Raw genomic sequence first — 11,426 nt, 5'->3', positions numbered from 1 at the left:
TTCTCTTTCTCTGATTCAACTGGCCCTAAGTAACTTGCTGTATTTGGCTTCCTACATAGAATTTTCTACGAAGGTGAGACTGAATCGATCAACTGGCACAAATTGCTTGTACTCGTTGCACTTACAGTAAGCATGACAAATCAATCAATTGACATTCTTATTTCTGTGTAAATATTTTGTGAGTTTAGTTGCTCTATTCCATTCCCTAGGTCCAATTAATTTTGAATATGTTAGCAAAATAAAATTAATGGATAAGCAAAATTGAGAACCAGACTGTAGATCAAGATATTCACCTTCAAAACTATATAAACAACAAACTACCAAAGAAGGAACATCAAGCTATGTAGACACAACATGATTTAATAAGGCAAACTTAAACATAAATGTTCGAATCAGAAATACCTGTATTTTTTTTTAGCCATTTATTACTGTGTGACATTCAAGAACTAAGTGTTATTGAGATAGTTCCTGAGACTTATTTTAAATGCCTAACACACACATATATGGCTTCACACATATTAACTTGGTGTTTGCTGTTTTAAATTCTTAGATGGCACAGGCACCCTGCTGTTTGTACTAATAAGAATGGGTTTTGTTATTAAGGGAAATGGTCTAGTTCTTAGAACTAAGGGAATGTCTTAGTAAAGGATAAATAACAAGGACTTGTACTTTGGTTGGTTTCTCTGTTAGTTTCTCTGCTCTCCTGGGATGATAACCACTATTACGATGAAAGAAGACAATCTTAGACACCTCCTTAGTTTGAAGCCTAGTCAATAGCTGACTTCATCACTACTCTATCCTTCATCCTTTCTAGAAATTAGACTAGTAGTTGTAATATAGCACTTCCTAATGATTATAGTATCCATGGACTGTTTTTGAGCAGCAGCAACTACACTCCTCAGTTCAGCAGAAACTATAAAAGTGACCCATATGGAAACACCTACCGTAACTACATGGGCCACCAAAGCCAGGAACTAGTGCTCTGTATTTTAGCTGGCTGCCAGGGCACCAGATTCTTTTTCTTCTTTTATGGTGGCACTAGAGGCTACAGGGGCCTGATGCTGGACCATAGATGGCCAAGACAAGAAGGGGGTATGCCTGGTGACGTTCAGAGCCTACCAAAACCAAAAACCAAACCCAGTGCCGTCGAGTTGATTCCAACTCATAGCGACCCTACAGGACAGGGTAGAACTGCCCCATAGAGTTTCCAAGGAGCGCCTGGTGGATTTGAACTGCTGACCCTTTGGTTAGCAGCCATGGCACTTAACCACTATGCCACCAGTGTTTCCCAGAGCCTACCAAGCCACCACAAACCAGGATAAACCTCTACTTAACAATTATGCTACACTTTTAGTTAAAAATAATACAGCTCCTCTTTTTTACACAGTAGAAAGTTAGAATTATTATGCTCGCTTTTGACAAATCTGTGGTTTTTGGGATGGAGGAGACTGGTCAAATTCTTGAACCCTAAGCACTGTAATTCTTAAAAGAATCTAAGACTCATCAGTTTAAACAAATACGATATTATCTACTCACAAGATTGTTGTGAAAATTAGACATAGAATATATAAAAGAACTCGTACATAATAAGCACTCAAAACAGGATAATTGTAAAAAATACTTTATAAATCAAAACTGGTCAAGGCTTTTCACTCTAGTGGCGGGGGTTGGGGCCATGACTCATCCCAACAGCTACGTACTTGTCATTAATACTCATTTCTTGCCAAGTTTTCCTTGTGGGAACTTTTCAAAGACTATTCACATAAGTTGAATAATAAGTTTCTTATGAATTGTAATAATTTTCTACATCTGGAAATGAAACTATCCAGCCTACTCTGCCAGATTTAAGAACACTTCCAAAGAATTAAAGATAAATGAGACCTTGCATGTGAGTGGCACAGTGGTTAAGAGCTACAGCTGTTAAAACAGCTTCGAATCCACTAGCTACTCCTTGGAAACCCTATGGGGCAGTTCTACTCTGTCCTATAGAGTCACTAAGAGTGGGAATTGACTTGATGGCAATGGGTTTGGTTTTGGTTTATATATGAGTTAAGGAGCCCTGGTGGTACAATGGTTAAGCACTCAGCTGTTAACTGAAAAGTCAGTGGTTCAAACCCACCAGTAGCTTTATGGAAGAAAAGACCTGATAATCTACCCCCATAAAGATTTCGGCCTAGGAAACTCTATGGGGCAGTTCTCCTCTGTCCTATAAGTCATTATGAGTCAGAATCCACTCGATGACACACAACATATGTAAATTGGACTGGCATACATGGAATTCATGGTATTCTGAGGTAATACTATTGCTCTGCAATTGAATTAGTGTATATTTGCTCCATCATTGGACAGGCTTGAAAGACTGTGAGGAGTAGGAGGGATGTGAACTTCGAATTATGTGGCTTTAACAATCATGTGGAATAAGAGACATGCACAAAGATTCTGTGAATGTTGCATATTTCACTTAACTAGTTTATTGTGTTTCCTGACCTACAGCATTGAAGAAAGCAGATCAGAACTAAACAAAACAAACAAATCAAAACCTGAGTGAGTAAACCCTGTGCATGCGCGTACTGAACCCATGCAAAGGAAGAGATGTTGGTTACTTGCCGCAATTGCTTTAGGACATACTGCCAGGAGAAATGGGAGGGAAAGATCTTATAGGAGGAAATCCCTGAAGAAAGAGCACTACGCTCTGTAGCCAGAACTGTAATACGACGCCCATCAATCTGTGGAACATTTACGTCATGCTATGTTCAAAAGTGAAGACCCTTAAAAGAAAGAAAAAATGTCCTTGAAGGAAGGATTTTAGGATAAGACATCTCCTTTTGGTGAGAAATAATATACAAGGGAACTCATCTCTGAGGGATACACACTCCTTTTTTTTTTTAATAAAGAGAAAAATTAGAAATGAACTAGTCTCTTCACCCACCAGAACAACTCATAAAGTGAATTCTCATTTTCAACAATGTTGAAAACTTGACATCCTGCATGCATAATGAAAGACAGCCCAAACCATAAGGGGAGGCAATAGATTAATGCTGAGAGAAAGAAGCCATTTATTCTATTTTCCAGGAGAAAACGCAATGTCAGAATAAGAGACATCCATATAGATAAATATTTTGAGATAGAATCTAATGAGATGCAGATGGAAGGAACCAAGTCAGGAAATACATTGGGAAATGCATAGTTCTTTGGGATTATAAATATATTAAATAATCATTAGTAGAATTCTAAAAAACTAAAAATGATTTGAACTGTGCTTAAGAAATATTACATGAAAGAATTTTAATACATTAGTGTCCTAAAATAAGCTAATCACTTGTTATAATTTTTTTTTTTAAATGTGTAGAGGGGGAGAAAATAATCACTACATAAAAAATTTTTTAAAATAGCAGTAATGTCCTTAGAATCTGGAAATAAGTGAAATCTCTAATAGATGGAATTAGCCACCTGTATGAAATAACCCAAGAAATTTTCTGAAAATATGTCATAGAAAAATCTATGAAAACACAAAATCCAACAGGATGACAAGAGAAGTGTTAACATGATTGCAGTGAAAGGACCTGAAAAGTTTCTCCTCACTGTTTTTTAGTCTTTCCTCATAGAAAATCTAGGACACACACTACCTGGGATCTAGAGAAAGGGGGCTGATCTGGCTCACTCTGGCATATACTAGAAGAGGAAGCCCTAACTGGAGGACTCAGGTATTTAATGAGTAAACACAGCTATCAAAGCCATTGTGATACTCTAATTAACTCCTTCCTTTTGACACCAGGTTTAACATATGCACTTCTGGTTATAATTGGCTTCTTGTGTAGACAGGAAGAGAGTGAACTGACCATTTCACACAAATATTCAGCCTACTTACACTTATTTTTCTCATTATACACTAATAATTTGCATTCTGGTTAAAAAGGAAACAATCCTGTTCATTCAAATTTTAAGTGAACAATGTCTGTAGTCCTAATAACCAGGACTTTGAACCAGTTCATTCTGGCTCAATCGCCTGCTGAGAATTTACATTTCCTGCCCCCCACCCATATACTGAATCACAAACACCCAAGGAATGTTGTTAAAACATAGATTCTGATTCAGTACGTCTTGGGTGGAAATACAAATTCTCGGCAGGATGTTGAATGCAAATGAACCTGTTTGAAACCCTGCTAATAACACTAGAAACATTTTTTTTTTATGCAATTGAAACAATTCAAAATTACAGGACATAAGTCCTTCTTTAGTATCTGTCATTGATAAAGTATTGTTATATTGTTAGACTTGGTTAGATGTATTTTCTGCTTGTAATTTTTTTTAACCAGGTATCTGTCGATAATAAAGCAAGCCCTTAGACTTGTACATCTACTATTATAAAACAGTCTCTACAAGGAACATAAGGATACATAACGCATTTTTTGACATCTATGTGTTTTTAACTTATGTTTGAGGCAAATTATAAGTGTGTTAAAAGTTAAATAACAATGCTTATTTAAAAATGTTTAAGACAACAAAGATAGCACAAGAAGTATATGGTCAAATGACAAACTAATTGTATAAGTGGTACCAAACAGTGCAAAATTTGAAACATTCACTGTAAATTTGGAAAGGACAATAGAAGACTAAATGGCATTCAAAAAATAGTAAGATACAGGATTCCAGTTTCCATTTCCACTGTAGAGAGGTGGAAAGAGCATTGCTTCCATCCTTACAATGACAATGAAAAATGACAAACTGCAAGTTCCCAACTTTTCTTGAACCCATCACAAAGCTGAGATTGCAAGGAAATAAACTTGATCCAAGTCTCAGGAGAGACAGGCACCGTGGGTAGAGATGGAATGCAAGCGCAACGATGGAAAGATGGGGGTTTTTGTACTCAGTCATGATTTTGAGCCTGCTTTGCCACTTACGGAAACCCTGGTGGTATAGTGGTTAAGAACTATGGCTGCTAACTAAGAGATGGGCAGTTCGAATCCACCAGGCACTTCTTGGAAACTCTATGGGGTGGTTCTACTCTGTCCTGAAGGGTCGCTATGAGTTGGAATCAACTCATCTTGGCAATGGGGTTGGTTGGTTGCCACTTATATTTGTTTGTGACTCTTGGAAAGTTTTTTTGCCTCTTGGAGTTTTAATTTCGTCATGTTTAACATATACATTTAGTATACGAATTAAATGAGATTATGAATCTTAAGTGCCTTTACCCAGAAGGCAGGCAGTGAATTGTTTCACTGTTGACAGCTACTACTTATATGCTAATTGGGGAAATGTGATTTTGTAGCTCAATGTTTTAAAAATAACAGTGGAACAAGTGATTGACAGGATTTAAATCTCAAATATGAAATCTTTAGGAATGATACTGATATAGCCAGTTCATTATGAATTCTAATCAAAACTCCAATGCATAGATAAAATGATGTTTGTGTACTCACACTAAGAAGTGTGACTGGGTCTGTGGTTGAACAGCTGATCCTACAGCAAACACTCATATGTTAAAAAAAAAAAAAAAGCACTGGAAAAATGTCTCCAATCATGAAATGTTTCTATGAAAAATTGTGTGAAATAGTAAAAGATGAGGCACACAAGCTAATGAATTTGCACCGCTATTTATGAAAGATCCAAGAAGTTATATGAGAATCTGATGGTTCCAAGTGTCAGAGGAAAACCTGCCTAACTCTCTGGACTCAACATATATCGGTATAAAAAACAAAACAATACAGGTATTACTGCAAAGGAAGAATCCTTGTGAACATTAGAGTGACTCATGCCATCTCTCACACGGGAGCAATCTCACCCAGGTGCAAAGAACAAATACAACTTAGTTATGGCAATGCTAATACCATAGCGCTAAGGAAATGATCATCGTTTTGATTGATCTCGTGTTACTACCTCATACCATGCTCATGAATATAAAATTATAATCCCAGTATCATAGAAGGATAATTAAAACTTTTCATTTTTAGTCATAATTTGCTTAAACCTGCTGCCTCAAAAAGCTTAGTAATATTTACGTCTTGCTGAAATACAGATGTTGCTCTAAAGGAACTTGTCAACTCCCGACAACAGTACTGACCTAACCAACAAGTACATTACTCGGTGACAGCTGCCAGAAAATTACGTGAATGGTGGCATAAGTAAAAAACAGTATTTCAAAGGCAGCTTCATGCTCATACTTTAATAATAATATCAAGGTGCAACAACACTAGGAGGCAGCTAGCTGTAAGGTTTGCCTGGGAAAAAGCTGAAATAAAAGTTTTACAGGGGTGGGGAGGGATAGCTGAAAAGGGCAGCCTAGGTGTATTTAAAGTTGCAGTGATTTACCCACAAAATATTTACAGACTTTCTAAGGTGTTCGAAGGGGCCCTGGTGACATAGCGGTTAAGAGCTTGGCTATTAACCAAAAGGTTGGCAGTTAAAATCCAACAGCTGCTCCTTGGAAACTCTATGGGGCAGTTCTACTCTGTCCTGTGGGGTTGCTATGAATCAGAATTGACTCAATGGCAACAGGTTTTTTTTTTTAAAGGTGTTCACAAGTTCCCTGTATGGCACAAATTGTTTGCTCTCAACTACTAACTTATAGTTGGAACCCCCATCCCACCCCACCCCCAGCAGGCCTGGAAGGAAAAGATTACAGACAAGAAAATGCTATGGAGCAGTTCTACTCTGTAACACTTGGTGTTGCCATGAGTCAGAATCAACTCGACAGCAACAGGTATCCTTTGGTTTTGAAAGGTGTTCAAGCACTGGTTCAAAAAAAAAAAAAAAAATGCAGTGGGCACATTTAGAGAACGTATTAAGGTATTTTATAAGGAGTGTGAACCGCAACGGGGGAGATTGAAAATTTTTATCCAAATGAATATTCATTTCTCTAAGATCTTTTTTTTTTCAAAGCTTTGGACTAAAAATGAAATAGTTTCCCAAAATTCAGCTTCGGTTTGAAGTAATGACAAATGAAATCAGCCTGACTCATCTTTCATAAGGCTTTTCCATCTGTCTTTTTCTTTAGACCTGACTGTCTATAGCTTGAATGCATACCTGGATGTCTGCAACCCGGGGGAGATAAATCTGGGAGTCATTAGCACATGTTTTTTTAAGATGCAGGCATAGGAGAATCACATAAGGTGGAAGTAGAATGTGAGAAGAGAAGCTGACCCAGAAATGAACCCTAAGACACTTCTGTTAGAGAAGACGATGCCACCAAAGCAGCCGGTGAAGGAGCAGCCAAAAAGGTAGGTAGAAAGTCAGGAAATATGTGGAAAAATGCACTAAATATCAATGAGTTTGAGAATATCCATAGGGTTTGGTAACATGGACAACCTGTGGTTAACTTGGCAAGAGCTGTTTTGATGAAGAATTAGAGGCAGAAACCAGGTTGGATTGTCTGAAGAGTGAAATAGTTGGGAGAAAAGGACAAATGTATGTGTATATGCCCACAGCTCTCTCAAACAATTGCATGGAAAGATGTCCAAGGAAGTGGATGTTGTAGATACTAAAAAACAAAAGCATGATGAAATAATGAGGACAGTTAGAGTTCAGAAAGAAGATTGAAAAAGACTCAGTAAAGGGAGGAGATAGCACACAGACAGCATAACTAAGAAGGCAGGATCAGCTGGACTCCTGAGCACATAAGGAAGGATTTACCATTTGATAGGAGGGATATGGCATCAAACACAGAAGCAGGAAAGAAAGAACATGTGTAGATACAAGCAAGTTTGTAGCTTTCAGGAAGATTTTTGAACTGAAAATCTCTTTGCTCAATCAATACGTTTTAAATTAGGCACTTCAAAGTCTTCAAGCAGGCACTCAAAACACTCCACTATAGATTTTTTTTTAATGTAATACACTACTTCTTTATATGAAATATACAAATCTAGCTGGAAAAGGTATTTTATAGTCCTAAAAGCACCTATGCAATTCTATTCATCCTATTTCTTTTCAGTGTCTCCTCTTATCTTATCTCTATTTGACCCACTCTGCAGCCTAATGCAAGGTCTTTTTCCTCAATAAAGTCCCCTCTGCTAGTGTAGAAGCCTTGCATTCTGAGTCTACCAAGCACTCTTGGATTGTGTTGAGAACAGATTTAATTCTAGAGGTTATGGGGGGGCATTGGTGTGATGTCATTTATTCTATAGGTGATGGAGACCAGAAGTGTAGGTGTTTTTCATTTAATTAAAAGATGGCATGAAGTATTTGTTTTAGAGCATGGGTAGGTGGGAATTTATTAAACGCCAGCATCTTGAAGAGCTAAAGATAAGCTAGAATCAACTGCAATGTTTCAGGCAGGAGAAAATCTGCTTGTACTAAAAAAAAAACAAACAGGAAGGACGTGGCTATAGAGGAGTAGAGTTGAGGAGAAACCCAGGGTGAGGATATAAATCTAGAGATAATCATCATCTACCTTTTAATTAATTTACATCTATGAATGAGAGTATGTTCACTCAAGAGAGTATAAGGGAGCAGAGAGCTAAAGAAAGAATAAAGGGACAGATAAATAGAGAATCCCTGGAAGGAGAACATTAATAAATGAGGTAAAGATATGGAAGAATCATGAGGAGAAATTTTGTCAAGAAATCAAGAGAAAAGACATTTTGAGGAAAATGTATTAATCAGCATTGTCAATTATTGAACAAATAAGTCCTAAACACAGTCTAGAGCTGACTGTCTTGACGAGGGTAATTGCAGTGGAGAGCTGAGTGTAGATAACTAGCTGCCATGGAATATAATAAAAGGGTAGCCATGAATCAGAGCTAGCATAGGAATCAGTTATTGATTTATTGCATCTCAGCTCCAAATGTACCCTCCAATACATGCCCCGTGATGACCAATGGGATTCCTTTAAATTTCTCCTTTAAAGTGAGCGGAAACCCTGGTGGCATACTGGTTAAGTGCTGTAGCTGCTAACCAAAAAAAGTTAGCAGTTCAAATCCTTCAGGCGCTCCTTGGAAATTCTACTGGGCAGTTCTACGCTGTCCTATAGAGTCGCCATGAGTCGGAATCAACTCCACCGCAGTGGGGTTGGTTTTAAAGTGAGCATGATGTTAAACTCTTTCAGTAGAGGGCGCTAGAGGGACATGGCAAAAGGAAGAGGCTCTGCAGCTGAGGCTCTACTATGCGGGTGTGAGGACACCACAAATTGTTCCTCCCATTAACATAAACTCACTGTCCTTTAAAACTCCTATCTAATCTTTCAGTCGCTGTTGTCAGTTTCATCCCATACAAATAGTTCTTACAAGAGCACAGTGCTCAAGGCAGACATAGGGAATATTTTTGGTTTAAGGTTTAAAGATTATCCAGGGAAATAGTTTCAGGGGCTCATCCACCTTCAATAGTTTCAGAGTGTCTGGATTCCATGAGAATATAAAATTCTGTTTTGCATTTCCCCCTTTTGATCAGGATTCTTCTATAGAATCTTATATAAAAATGTTCTGTAATGGTAGCCAGGCACCATCCAGTTCTTCTGGTCTCATAGCAAAGGAGGCAGTTGTTCATGGAGGCAATTAGCCACACATTCCATTTCCTCCTCCTATTCCTTCTTCTTTTGTTCCAGGCAGATAGAGACCAACTGCCATGCTTTGGATAGCTGCCTGCAAGCTTTTAAGACCATAGGTACTACACAACAAACTAGGTGGTAGAACAGGGAGGCAAACATTCTTGATGTTGAGATGCTCCCACTTGAGAGTTTTTGAGCAGATTATCGTAGCTACAGTGGAAGGTTTTAAAGAGAAATTTTGGATATATCACCTTAGGTCACGGTTAGTTTTTACATAAGAGTTAAACCCAATATATTAAAGAAGGCTGTGGATACCACATTATGGATATGGGCTTTATTCTGTGGGTGATGAAAAGACAATAAAGCCTGTGTCTTCTGTGTCCTCCTCCCTACCGACAGCAATACTCTAGTCAGTGTGGATGGTGCACTGACTACCGCTCAGGACCTCACCATGGGGTCCCAGTGACATGAGGCACGGTTATGACTACTGCCATGGATTGAATTGTGTCCCCCCAAAATATGTGTCAACTTGGTTAGGCCATGATTCCCAATATTGTGTGGTTGTCCTTCATTTTGTGGTTGTCACATCCTTGATCCAATGTAAAAGGAGTTTTCCTGGGGTGTGGCCTGCACCATCTTTTATCCTACAATGAATAAAAGGAAAGGGAAGTGAGTAGAGAGTTGGGGACCTCACACCACAAAGAAAGCAGTGTCGGGGGCAGAGTATGTCCTTTGGACCAGAAGTTCCTGTGCGGAGAAGCTCCTAGTCTGGGGGAAGATTGATGAGAAAGCCAACAGAAAGAGAAAGCCATCCCTTGGACCTGACACCCTGAATTTGTACTTATAACCTACTAGATTGTAAGAGAATAAATTTTTCTTTGTTAAAGCCATCTACTTGTGGTATTTCTGCTATTGCAGCACTAGATAGCTAAGACAACTACATAATTAAGAAGAACATATTGCTAAATACAAAATGCACACTTTGAGATATGATAGGTGAACATTTTAGAATAATTAAAGTTTATAGTAATGTGCAAAATGTTTTAGAATGTCACATAATGTATTATTCCCTTATTGGTAGAGTGTTTTGTTTTTCTGTTGGGCTTTGTTACCCACTTCAGCTATTCCACAATTTAAATATTTCCGTGAAGTTTACTACCCCCCCAAAAGGAGAGAATGGAAACAACCAAAGCAGTGAAGTTAGTCCAACCCTAACCAAGTTTTTTAGAAATCCATAATGACTTTTACTCCCAGTCTTTTAATACACAAACTCTTTATTTGCATATTAAGAACACATCTTGGAGGGTTACCTAATGAATCAATCCTGAAACAGAAAAAAAAAAAAGGACAGGATATTTTCTTTGTTATTTTAGGGAAAGTCTTAGCCCACAAGAAGGAAACCCTCTGGAGCTGGGGATAAAGGGTGAGGTAGTCAAAATGGAGTGGACAAAAAGTACAAGAACGTTTCAGATGGAAGGATTATGACCATAACTAAGAATTGGATGGAATCCTTTTGGGGATGGAATAAAACCATCCAGATAAGTTTGGGTGAATCTGAGGACATCAGACTGTTGTCCCTTTCCACAGGCATACTCTAGGAAGGTTGTAAGCCTTTCAGGCCACTGTAGACACTCAGCTCTGCTTCGGGTGTCTTACGTCCTCTAGTATATTAACCCTCGCAAAAGCACAAGAGAGAGGGCAAGTCCAGTCTCTCAAGTGTCCATCACATTTGCTAACATCACATAGGCCAAAGCAACCACATAATCGATCCCAGAATCAAAACGCGGAAGTAGTACAAAGTTACATGGCAAAGGATGAGTGAAGCATTGGAGCCATTTTTACAATCTACTACAGGGTGATAATTAAAAAACTTCAAAGTGTTAAAATATATTACCTAAGAACAAATTCTGTTAGGAAAGTGAAGTGCAAATATGAGCTCAGGATAAAA

Source organism: Loxodonta africana, chromosome 11, assembly GCF_030014295.1.
Source record: "Loxodonta africana isolate mLoxAfr1 chromosome 11, mLoxAfr1.hap2, whole genome shotgun sequence".
NCBI lineage: Eukaryota > Metazoa > Chordata > Mammalia > Proboscidea > Elephantidae > Loxodonta > Loxodonta africana.
The sequence above is the reverse complement of the archived record's forward strand: the minus strand, read 5'-3'. Positions refer to the sequence as shown.